This window comes from Eleutherodactylus coqui, chromosome 1 (assembly GCF_035609145.1).
Source record: "Eleutherodactylus coqui strain aEleCoq1 chromosome 1, aEleCoq1.hap1, whole genome shotgun sequence".
Classification (NCBI taxonomy): Eukaryota; Metazoa; Chordata; class Amphibia; order Anura; family Eleutherodactylidae; genus Eleutherodactylus; species Eleutherodactylus coqui.
Genome location: NC_089837.1, coordinates 49,997,621 through 50,008,088, shown reverse-complemented (window position 1 = coordinate 50,008,088; position 10,468 = coordinate 49,997,621). Strand labels below are relative to the sequence as shown.

General features: G+C 50.5%; 1 protein-coding gene across 1 annotated transcript in view; it reads right to left on the bottom strand.

Annotated features, from left to right (window-relative positions):
• Positions 1-10,468, bottom strand: part of LOC136620599 (cytochrome P450 2C14-like) — a 274,638-nt gene that overhangs the window by 139,715 nt on the left and 124,455 nt on the right. The gene's annotated exons all lie outside the window — the stretch shown is intronic.

Sequence of the window (10,468 nt, the reverse complement as noted above, 5' to 3'; positions counted from 1 at the left end):
GCCCCTGATTGGTCCCTGCGCTGAGCCAATCAGAGGCAGCACTCACTCACCCATTCATGAATTCATGAATGGGTGAGTGAGAGCTGTCTCTGATTGGTGAGGCTGTGACCAATCAGAGGCAGCTCATTCAGCAGGCGGGGATTTTAAATCCCCGGCTGCTGAATACTACAGAAAGCAGTTCAGGAGAACTGCTGGCCAGATGCGGCTGAACTCCGGCTGCAGCGGAAAGGTGAGTACTAGAGATGAGCGAACACCAAAATGTTCGGGTGCTCGTTATTCGGAACGAACTTCCCGCGATGCTCGAGGGTTCTTTTCGAACAACGAACCCCATTGAAGTCAATGGGCGACCAGAGCATTTTTGTATTTCGCCGATGCTCGCTAAGGTTTTCATGTGTGAAAATCTGGGCAATTCAACAAAGTGATGGGAACGACACAGCAACGGATAGGGCAGGCGAGGGGCTACATGTTGGGCTGCATCTCAAGTTCACAGGTCCCACTATTAAGCCACAATACCGGCAAGAGTGGGCCCCCCCCCCTCCCAACAACTTTTACTTCTGAAAAGCCCTCATTAGCATGGCATACCTTTGCTAAGCACCACACTACCTCCAACAAAGCACAATCACTGCCTGCATGACACTCCACTGACACTTCTCCTGGGTTACATGCTGCCCAACCGCCCCCCCTCCCCCCCACAGCGCACACCAAAGTGTCCCTGGGCAGCCTTCAGCTGCCCTCATGCCACACCACGCTCATGTCTATTTAGAATTGCGTCTGCCATGACGAGGGACCGCAGGCACACACTGCAGAGGTTGGCACGGCTAGGCAGCGACCCTCTTTAAAAGTGGTGGAGCGATAGCCCACAATGCTGTACAGAAGCAATGAGAAATAGAATCCTGTGCCACCGCCATCAGGAGCTGCACACGTGGGCATAGCAATGGGGAACCTATGTGCCACACACTATTCATTCTGTCAAGGTGTCTGCATGCCCCAGTCAGACCGGGCTTTTTAATTCATAGACACAGGCAGGTACAACCCCCTATTGTGAAGTCCCTGTCGACCCACAGCATGGGTGGCTCCCTGGAACCCACCGGCGGTACACAGAAATATCCCATTGCATTGCCCAACACAGCTGAGGTAGTAATGTCGTGCTTAATGCAGGTGGGCTTCGGCCCACACTGCATGCCCCAGTCTGACTGGGGTTCTTTATAAGTGTACAGATGTAGTAAAAACTCCGTGTGCACCTACAGCATGGGTGGGTGCCAGGAAGCCACCGGCGGTACATAGAAATATCCCATTGCATTGCCCAACACAGCTGAGGTAGTAATGTCGTGCGTAATACATGTGGGCTTCGGCCCACACTGCATGCCCCAGTCAGACGGGTTCTTTAGAAGTGTACAGATGTATTAAAAACTCCGTGTGCACCTACAGCATGGGTGGCTCCCTGGAACCCACCGGCGGTACATAAAAATATCCCATTGCATTGCCCAACACAGCTGAGGTAGTAATGTCGTGCTTAATGCAGGTGGGCTTCGGCCCACACTGCATGCCCCAGTCTGACTGGGGTTCTTTATAAGTGTACAGATGTAGTAAAAACTCCGTGTGCACCTACAGCATGGGTGGGTGCCAGGAAGCCACCGGCGGTACATAGAAATATCCCATTGCATTGCCCAACACAGCTGAGGTAGTAATGTTGTGCTTAACCCTTTCCAATCCAATTTGTATATGGTTTTCCTAGGGGGCTTACTCTTTTTCTGCCGTTATACAACGGCGCTATATGCTGGCTAAAGCCAGTACTGCATGAGCTGACACGTAGGATAGGCTCCGACAGCAGAGAGGCTGGCAATATACAGTAAGAGAACCCCGACGGACGTCTACCAACAACGGAGCTGTACAGCCTTAAACCCTAATGTCTTCACAGGTCACACAGTGGACTGGAAAGGGTTAATGCAGGTGGGCTTCGGCCCACACTGCATGCCCCAGTCAGACTGGGTTTCTTTATAAGTGGAAACAGATGCATTTATAATTCCCTGTGGACCCACTGCCTGGGTGGGTGCCAGGAAGCCACCGGCGGTACATAGAAATATCCCATTGCATTGCCCAACACAGCTGAGGTAGTAATGTCTTGCGTAATACAGGTGGGCTTCGGCCCACACTGCATGCCCCAGTCAGACGGGTTCTTTAGAAGTGTACAGATGTATTAAAAACTCAGTGTGCACCTACAGCATGGGTGGCTCCCTGGAACCCACCGGCGGTACATAAAAATATCCCATTGCATTGCCCAACACAGCTGAGGTAACGTCAGCTGTAATGCAGGTGGGCTAAAACTTAATTTGATTACACTGTAGGCGAGGGCCCACAAAAATTGCTGTATCAACAGTACTAATGTACATCCCAAAAATTGGCCATGGCCAGCCAAGAGGGCAGGTGAAACCCATTAATCGCTTTGGTTAATGTGGCTTAAGTGGTAACTAGGCCTGGAGGCAGCCCAGTGTAACAAAAAATTGGTTCAAGTTAAAGTTCCAACGCTTTTAAGCGCATTGAAACTTATAAAAATTGTTCTGAAAAATTATTTGAGTGAGCCTTGTGGCCCTAAGAAAAATTGCCCGTTCAGCGTGATTACGTGAGGTTTCAGGAGGAGGAGCAGGAGGAGGAGGAGGAGGAATATTAGACACAGATTGATGAAGCAGAAATGTCCCCGTTTTGGATGGTGAGAGAGAACGTAGCTTCCATCCGCGGGTGCAGCCTACGTATTGCTTACGTATCGCTGCTGTCCGCTGGTGGAGAACAGAAGTCTGGGGAAATCCAGCCTTTGTTCATCTTGATGAGTGTTAGCCTGTCGGCACTGTCGGTTGACAAGCGGCTACGCTTATCTGTGATGATTCCCCCAGCCGCACTAAACACCCTTTCCGACAAGACGCTAGCCGCAGGACAAGCAAGCACCTCAAGGGCATACAGGGCTAGTTCAGGCCACGTGTCCAGCTTCGACACCCAGTAGTTGTAGGGGGCAGAGGCGTCACCAAGGATGGTCGTGCGATCCGCTACGTACTCCCTCACCATCCTTTTACAGTGCTCCCGCCGACTCAGCCGTGACTGGGGAGCGGTGACACAGTCTTGGTGGGGAGCCATAAAGCTGGCCAGGCCCTTAAAGACTGTTGCACTGCCTGGGATGTACATGCTGCTCGATCTACGCACATCCCCTGCTACCTTGCCCTCGGTACTGCGCCTTCTGCCACTAGCGCTGTCGGCTGGGAATTTTACCATCAGCTTGTCCGCAAGGGTCCTGTGGTATAGCAACACTCTCGAACCCCTTTCCTCTTCGGGAATCAGAGTGGGCAGGTTCTCCTTATACCGTGGATCGAGCAGTGTGTACACCCAGTAATCCGTCGTGGCCAGAATGCGTGCAACGCGAGGGTCACGAGAAAGGCATCCTAACATGAAGTCAGCCATGTGTGCCAGGGTACCTGTACGCAACACATGGCTGTCTTCACTAGGAAGATCACTTTCAGGATCCTCCTCCTCCTCCTCCTCCTCCTCAGGCCATACACGCTGAAAGGGTGACAGGCAATCAGCCGGTGTACCGTCAGCAGCGGCCCAAGCTGTCTCTTCCCCCTCCTCCTCATCCTCCTCATGCTCCTCCTCCTCCTCCTGTACGCGCTGAGAAATAGACAGGAGGGTGCCCTGACTATCCAGCGGCATACTGTCTTCCCCCGCCCCCGTTTCCGAGCGCAAAGCAGCTGCCTTTATGGTTTGCAGGGAATTTCTCAAGATGCATAGCAGAGGAATGGTGACGCTAATGATTGTAGCATTGCCGCTCACCACCTGGGTAGACTCCTCAAAATTACCAAGGACATGGCAGATGTCTGCCAACCAGGCCCACTCTTCTGAAAGGAATTGAGGAGGCTGACTCCCACTGCGCCGCCCATGTTGGAGTTGGTATTCGACTATAGCTCTACGTTGTTCATAGAGCCTGGCCAACATGTGGAGCGTAGAGTTCCACCGTGTGGGCACGTCGCACAGCAGTCGGTGCACTGGCAGCTTAAAGTGATGTTGCAGGGTGCGCAGGGTGGCAGCGTCCGTGTGGGACTTGCGGAAATGTGCGCAGAGCCGGCGCGCCTTTACGAGCAGGTCTGACAAGCGTGGGTAGCTTTTCAGAAACCGCTGAACCACCAAATTAAAGACGTGGGCCAGGCATGGCACGTGCGTGAGGCTGCCGAGCTGCAGAGCCGCCACCAGGTTACGGCCGTTGTCACACACGACCATGCCCGGTTGGAGGCTCAGCGGCGCAAGCCAACGGTCGGTCTGCTCTGTCAGACCCTGCAGCAGTTCGTGGGCCGTGTGCCTCTTATCGCCTAAGCTGAGTAGTTTCAGCACGGCCTGCTGACGCTTGCCCACCGCTGTGCTGCCACACCGCGCGACACCGACTGCTGGCGACATGCTGCTGCTAACACATCTTGATTGCGAGACAGAGGAGGAGGAGGAGGGTGCTTTAGTGGAGGAAGCATACACCTCCGCAGATACCAGCACCGAGCTGGGGCCCGCAATTCTGGGGGTGGGTAGGACGTGAGCGGTCCCAGGCTCTGACTCTGTCCCAGCCTCCACTAAATTCACCCAATGTGCCGTCAGGGAGATGTAGTGGCCCTGCCCGCCTGTGCTTGTCCACGTGTCCGTAGTTAAGTGGACCGTGGCAGTAACCGCGTTGGTGAGGGCGCGTACAATGTTGCGGGAGACGTGGCCGTGCAGGGCTGGGACGGCACATCGGGAAAAGTAGTGGCGACTGGGAACTGAGTAGCGCGGGGCCGCCGCCTCCATGATACTTTTGAAGGACTCCGTTTCCACAACCCTATACGGCAGCATCTCAAGGCTGATGAATTTTGCGATGCGGACGGTTAACGTTTGAGCGTGCGGGTGCGTGGCGGCGTACTTGCGCTTGCGCTCCAACAGTTGCGCTAGCGACGGCTGGACTGTGCGGTGCGAGACATTGGTGGATGGGGCCGAGGACAGCGGAGGTGAGGGTGTGGGTGCAGGCCATGAGACGGTCGTGCCTGTGTCCTGAGAGGGGGGTTGCATCTCAGTGGCAGGTTGGGGCACAGGGGGAGAGGCAGGGGTGCAAACTGGAGGCGCTGAACGGCCTTCGTCCCACCTTGCGGGGTGCTTGGCCATCATATGTCTGCGCATGGTGGTGGTGGTGAGGCTGTTGGTGTTGGCTCCCCGGCTGAGCTTTGCGCGACAAAGGTTGCACACCACAGTTCGTCGGTCGTCAGGCGTCTCTGTGAAAAACTGCCAGACCTTAGAGCACCTCGGCCTCTGCAGGGTGGCATGGCGCGAGGGGGCGCTTTGGGAAACACTTGGTGGATTATTCGGTCTGGCCCTGCCTCTACCCCTGGCCCTGGCCACCGCACTGCCTCTTGCAACCTGCCCTGCTGATGCCCTTGACTCCCCCTCTGAAGACCTGTCCTCCTGAGTAAGCGTTGCACACCAGGTGGGGTCAGTCACCTCATCGTCCTGCTGCTCTTCCTCCGAATCCTCTGTGCGCTGCTCCCTCGGACTTACTGCCCTTACTACTACCTCACTGCAAGACAACTGTGTCTGATCGTCATCGTCCTCCTCACCCACAGAAAGTTGTTGAGACAGTTGGCGGAAGTCCCCAGCCTCATCCCCCGGACCCCGGGAACTTTCGAATGGTTGGGCATCAGTGACTATAAACTCCTCTGGTGGGAGAGGAACCGCTGCTGCCCAATCTGAGCAGGGGCCCGAGAACAGTTCCTGGGAGTGTTCCCGCTCCTGAGCAGGTGTCATTGTAGTGGAGTGAGGAGGCTGGGAGGAAGGAGGAGCAGCAGACAGAGGATTCGGATTTGCAGCAGTGGACGGCGCAGAACTGCGTGTTGACGATAGGTTGCTCGAAGCACTTTCTGCCATCCAGGACAGGACCTGCTCACACTGCTCATTTTCTAATAACCGTCTCCCGCGTGGACCCATTAATTGGGCGATGAATGTGGGGACGCCAGAAACGTGCCTCTCTCCTAATCGCGCAGCAGTCGGCTGCGACACACCGGGATCAGGAGCTCGGCCTGTGCCCACACCCTGACTTGTCCCTCCGCGTCCTCGGCCGCGTCCACGTCCTCTAGGCCTACCCCTACCCCTCAGCATGCTGTATTACCAGTGATTTGATTTCACAGGCAGGAAATAAATTGGCGCAAGACTGCAGGCCAAATATAATTTTTGCCCTTTTTGGAAAACGAAAGGCCCCACTGCCTCTAGTGAATGAATAATCTAAGTTTAATAACTGTGCTGTGTCCCTGCTAATGTGTCACAGAACGTGAGGGTAGCAGAGTTATTATAACTCTGGCAGAGCAGGTATTTTTTTCCCAATTAAGGAAAGCAAATGGCGAAGCCAGCAGTAAAGCGTAGCTGGGTGCGTCTGATTTAGCAATGTTGTTCACGCAGCTCACACGTGTCCACCGCCCTTAGGACGGACAGAGGCTGGACAAATAGATTTGTTTTCAGTTTTTTTCCACCAAAAGGCAGCACTGCGTATATTCTATGAACATGAGAAGTTTAATAACTGTGCTGTTTTCCTGCTAATGTGTCACAGAACGTGAGGGTAGCAGAGTTATTAACTGTGGCAGAGCAGGTATTTTTTTCCCAATTAAGGAAAGCAAATGGCGAAGCCAGCAGTAAAGCGTAGCTGGGTGCGTCTGATTTAGCAATGTTGTTCACGCAGCTCGCACGTGTCCACCGCCCTTAGGACGGACAGAGGCTGGACAAATAGATTTGTTTTCAGTTTTTTTTCACCAAAAGGCAGCACTGCGTATATTCAATGAACATGAGAAGTTTAATAACTGTGCTGTGTCCCTGCTTATGTGTCACAGAACGTGAGGGTAGCAGAGTTATTATAACTCTGGCAGAGCAGGTATTTTTTTCCCAATTAAGGAAAGCAAATGGCAAAGCCAGCAGTAAAGCGTAGCTGGGTGCGTCTGATTTAGCAATGTTGTTCACGCAGCTCACACGTGTCCACCGCCCTTAGGACGGACAGAGGCTGGACAAATAGATTTGTTTTCAGTTTTTTTCCACCAAAAGGCAGCACTGCGTATATTCAATGAACATGAGAAGTTTAATAACTGTGCTGTGTCCCTGCTTATGTGTCACAGAACGTGAGGGTAGCAGAGTTATTATAACTCTGGCAGAGCAGGTATTTTTTTCCCAATTAAGGAAAGCAAATGGCGAAGCCAGCAGTAAAGCGTAGCTGGGTGCGTCTGATTTAGCAATGTTGTTCACGCAGCTCACACGTGTCCACCGCCCTTAGGACGGACAGAGGCTGGACAAATAGATTTGTTTTCAGTTTTTTTCCACCAAAAGGCAGCACTGCGTATATTCAATGAACATGAGAAGTTTAATAACTGTGCTGTGTCCCTGCTTATGTGTTACAGAACGTGAGGGTAGCAGAGTTATTATAACTCTGGCAGAGCAGGTATTTTTTTCCCAATTAAGGAAAGCAAATGGCAAAGCCAGCAGTAAAGCGTAGCTGGGTGCGTCTGATTTAGCAATGTTGTTCACGCAGCTCACACGTGTCCACAGGCGTTAGGACGGACAGAGGCTGGACAAATAGATTTGTTTTCAGTTTTTTTCCACCAAAAGGCAGCACTGCGTATATTCTATGAACATGAGAAGTTTAATAACTGTGCTGTGTCCCTGCTTATGTGTCACAGAACGTGAGGGTAGCAGAGTTATTAACTGTGGCAGAGCAGGTATTTTTTTTCCCAATTAAGGAAAGCAAATGGCGAAGCCAGGAGTAAAACGTAGCTGGGTGCGTATGATTTTTACAGGTTGCAGACGAAGCCGACACGTGTCCACCGGCGTTAGGACGGACAGAGGCAGGACAAATAGAATTATTTTCACTTGTTTTACAAGCAAAAGGCCGCACTGCGTATATTCTATGAATAATAACTGTGTTGTGGCCCTGCCTATACAATTCTTTCCCTGCAGTATCAATGGAGGGTGGAATGCTCTGCAGAGGCGATTTTGAGAAGCCAAAAAAAAATGCAGCACAGCTAACAGCAGCCTGGACAGTACTGCACACGGATAAATATGGCCCTAGAAAGGACCGTTGAGGTTCTTGAAGGCTACACTCACTCCTAACACTCTCCCTGCCTATGCAGCACTTCTGTCCCTAATGCCAGGTGCAACGCTCTGCAGAGCCGATTTTGAGGGAAAAAAAAAAGGCACTGCTAACAGCAGCCAACACACAGCTATCAGTGGCCCTAATAAGGACCTTTGGGGGGTTTTGAAGCCTACACTAACTACCAATTCTTTCCCTACAGCAGCTCCGGTACAAACAGCACTGTCCCTCATCTAACTCACCAGGCATCTGAGGCGAGCCGCGGGAGGGGCCGACTTTTATGTTCGGGTGACACCTGATCTTCCCAGCCACTCACAGCAGGGGGGTGGTATAGGGCTTGAACGTCACAGGGGGAAGTTGTAATGCCTTCCCTGTCTTTCAATTGGCCAGAAAAGCGTGCAAACGTCTCAGGGAAGTAAGTGAAAGGAACCAGAACACCGCATGGTGTTCGTTACGAATAACGAACATCCCGAACACCCTAATATTCGCACGAATAACAAGCTCGGAAGAACACGTTCGCTCATCTCTAGTGAGTACACATTTTTTAATTTTTTTTATTACACATTTTACGATGATTTTCAGGTAAGGGCTTATATTTTTAAGCCCTTCCCGAAAATTCATCCCGTGCTCGCCAGCAGCCCATTGCTTTCAATGGAGCCGGCTGTATTGCCGGCTCCATTGAATTCAATGGGCTAACATCGTTCTTCTCTGTGGCAGAGGAGAACGATCTTTATGCTGACGGGGGGGGGGGGGGTCTCACTCTTGCCACTATTGTGGCTTAATAGTGAGACCTCGGAGCCCGAAATGCAGCCCTGCATGTGGCTCCTCGCCTGCCCTATCCATTGTTGTGTTTTTTACATGACTTTGGTGATTTGCTAAGATTTTCACATATGAAAACCTTAGCGGAGCACCAGTCATATACAAAAATGCTCGAGTCGCTCATTGACTTCAATGGGGTTCGTTACTCGAAACGAACTCTCGAGCATCACTGAAAGTTCTACTCGAGTAACGAGCACTCGAGCATTTTGGTGCTCGCTCATCTCTAACTAGAACCATATAAGATTAGCAGCACCTTCAAGGAACTGAACGTGGAAGAAATGGTGTCATGGATGAGACTAAAGGCAGGTGCGTAACTATATGGGGTACATGGTTGTACACAGACCCCTGAACATAAGAAGACACCAGTATTACAAATGACACATGGTAGGTGGGTTCTGTTATAGATTCTACATTGACATCCAGAAACTTCAAGTTATGCATCTAATCCCAGGTAGGGTCATAGTAAATCACACTACAGCATATATGGAAATATGATCATCAGAGGAACACAGAAAATTCATATTTCCTTAAGAATAAGTGATCACACAAGGGAATTTCAAGTTTAGGTTTTTGAAAAGGTCTATTAAAGTCCAGACCTAATTTCAGTCCATCCAGCAAAACCAATGGAAGCTTCCACTGACACACTGTCAATAATTAGCACATAAACCTCATGTTCTGCTCAGAGCCTGACAACCTCAGCTGTTGCAGAAAATCACAAGACACACCTCAGATACCACAAGACATCATAATACACACCTCAGCTTCTGCAGAGCATCATAATACATACCTCTGTTGCTGCAGAACATCATAATACACACATACTACAGGACATCATAATACACACCTCTGCTGCTGCAGAACATCATAATATACACCTCATGTGCTGTCTTACTTTGTGAAGAGCTCAGAAGATACAATTCATCGGTGGAGTCTCCGATCTACTGTTCTCTCAGCTTTTATACTCTTGGAGAATAATGAAACCACCTGATTACAGCAAAAGTTGATGCTTAACTACAGACCCTGCTACTCCCTACAATACACTGCTGGAGGCACGTGGGGAAATATATCACTGATGTACCGCAATATATCAGCTTGTTATTATGTAGATTAACCCTTCATGAGTACAGCAGAGGTTTCCATTTTACACTTGCCACATCCGGGCTGCTGTAACTGTCATATTGATCACACAATTAGGTCAGCACACAGAGTGGAATAAAAATATCAAACTTTATTTATACAAGTGTAAATGTAAAATAACAATTTAAAAATATCCATAAGAAGAGATGGCATCTGAATAAGCAGGACAGGATGTGGCAATTACAGTGATGAGTCCCAGCAGAAATAGTTCATATATTATACTGACAGATCCACAATGTTCAAGAAACGGTTTACATCAAATTATTGAAATACATACACCTGAAGAAGGTGGATCCAGGAAACTACAGGCCTGTGAGCCTGACTTGTATACCAGAAACAATCTTCGAACAAATTATTAAACAGCTTGTATGCAAGTATTAGAGCAAAATGAAGTAA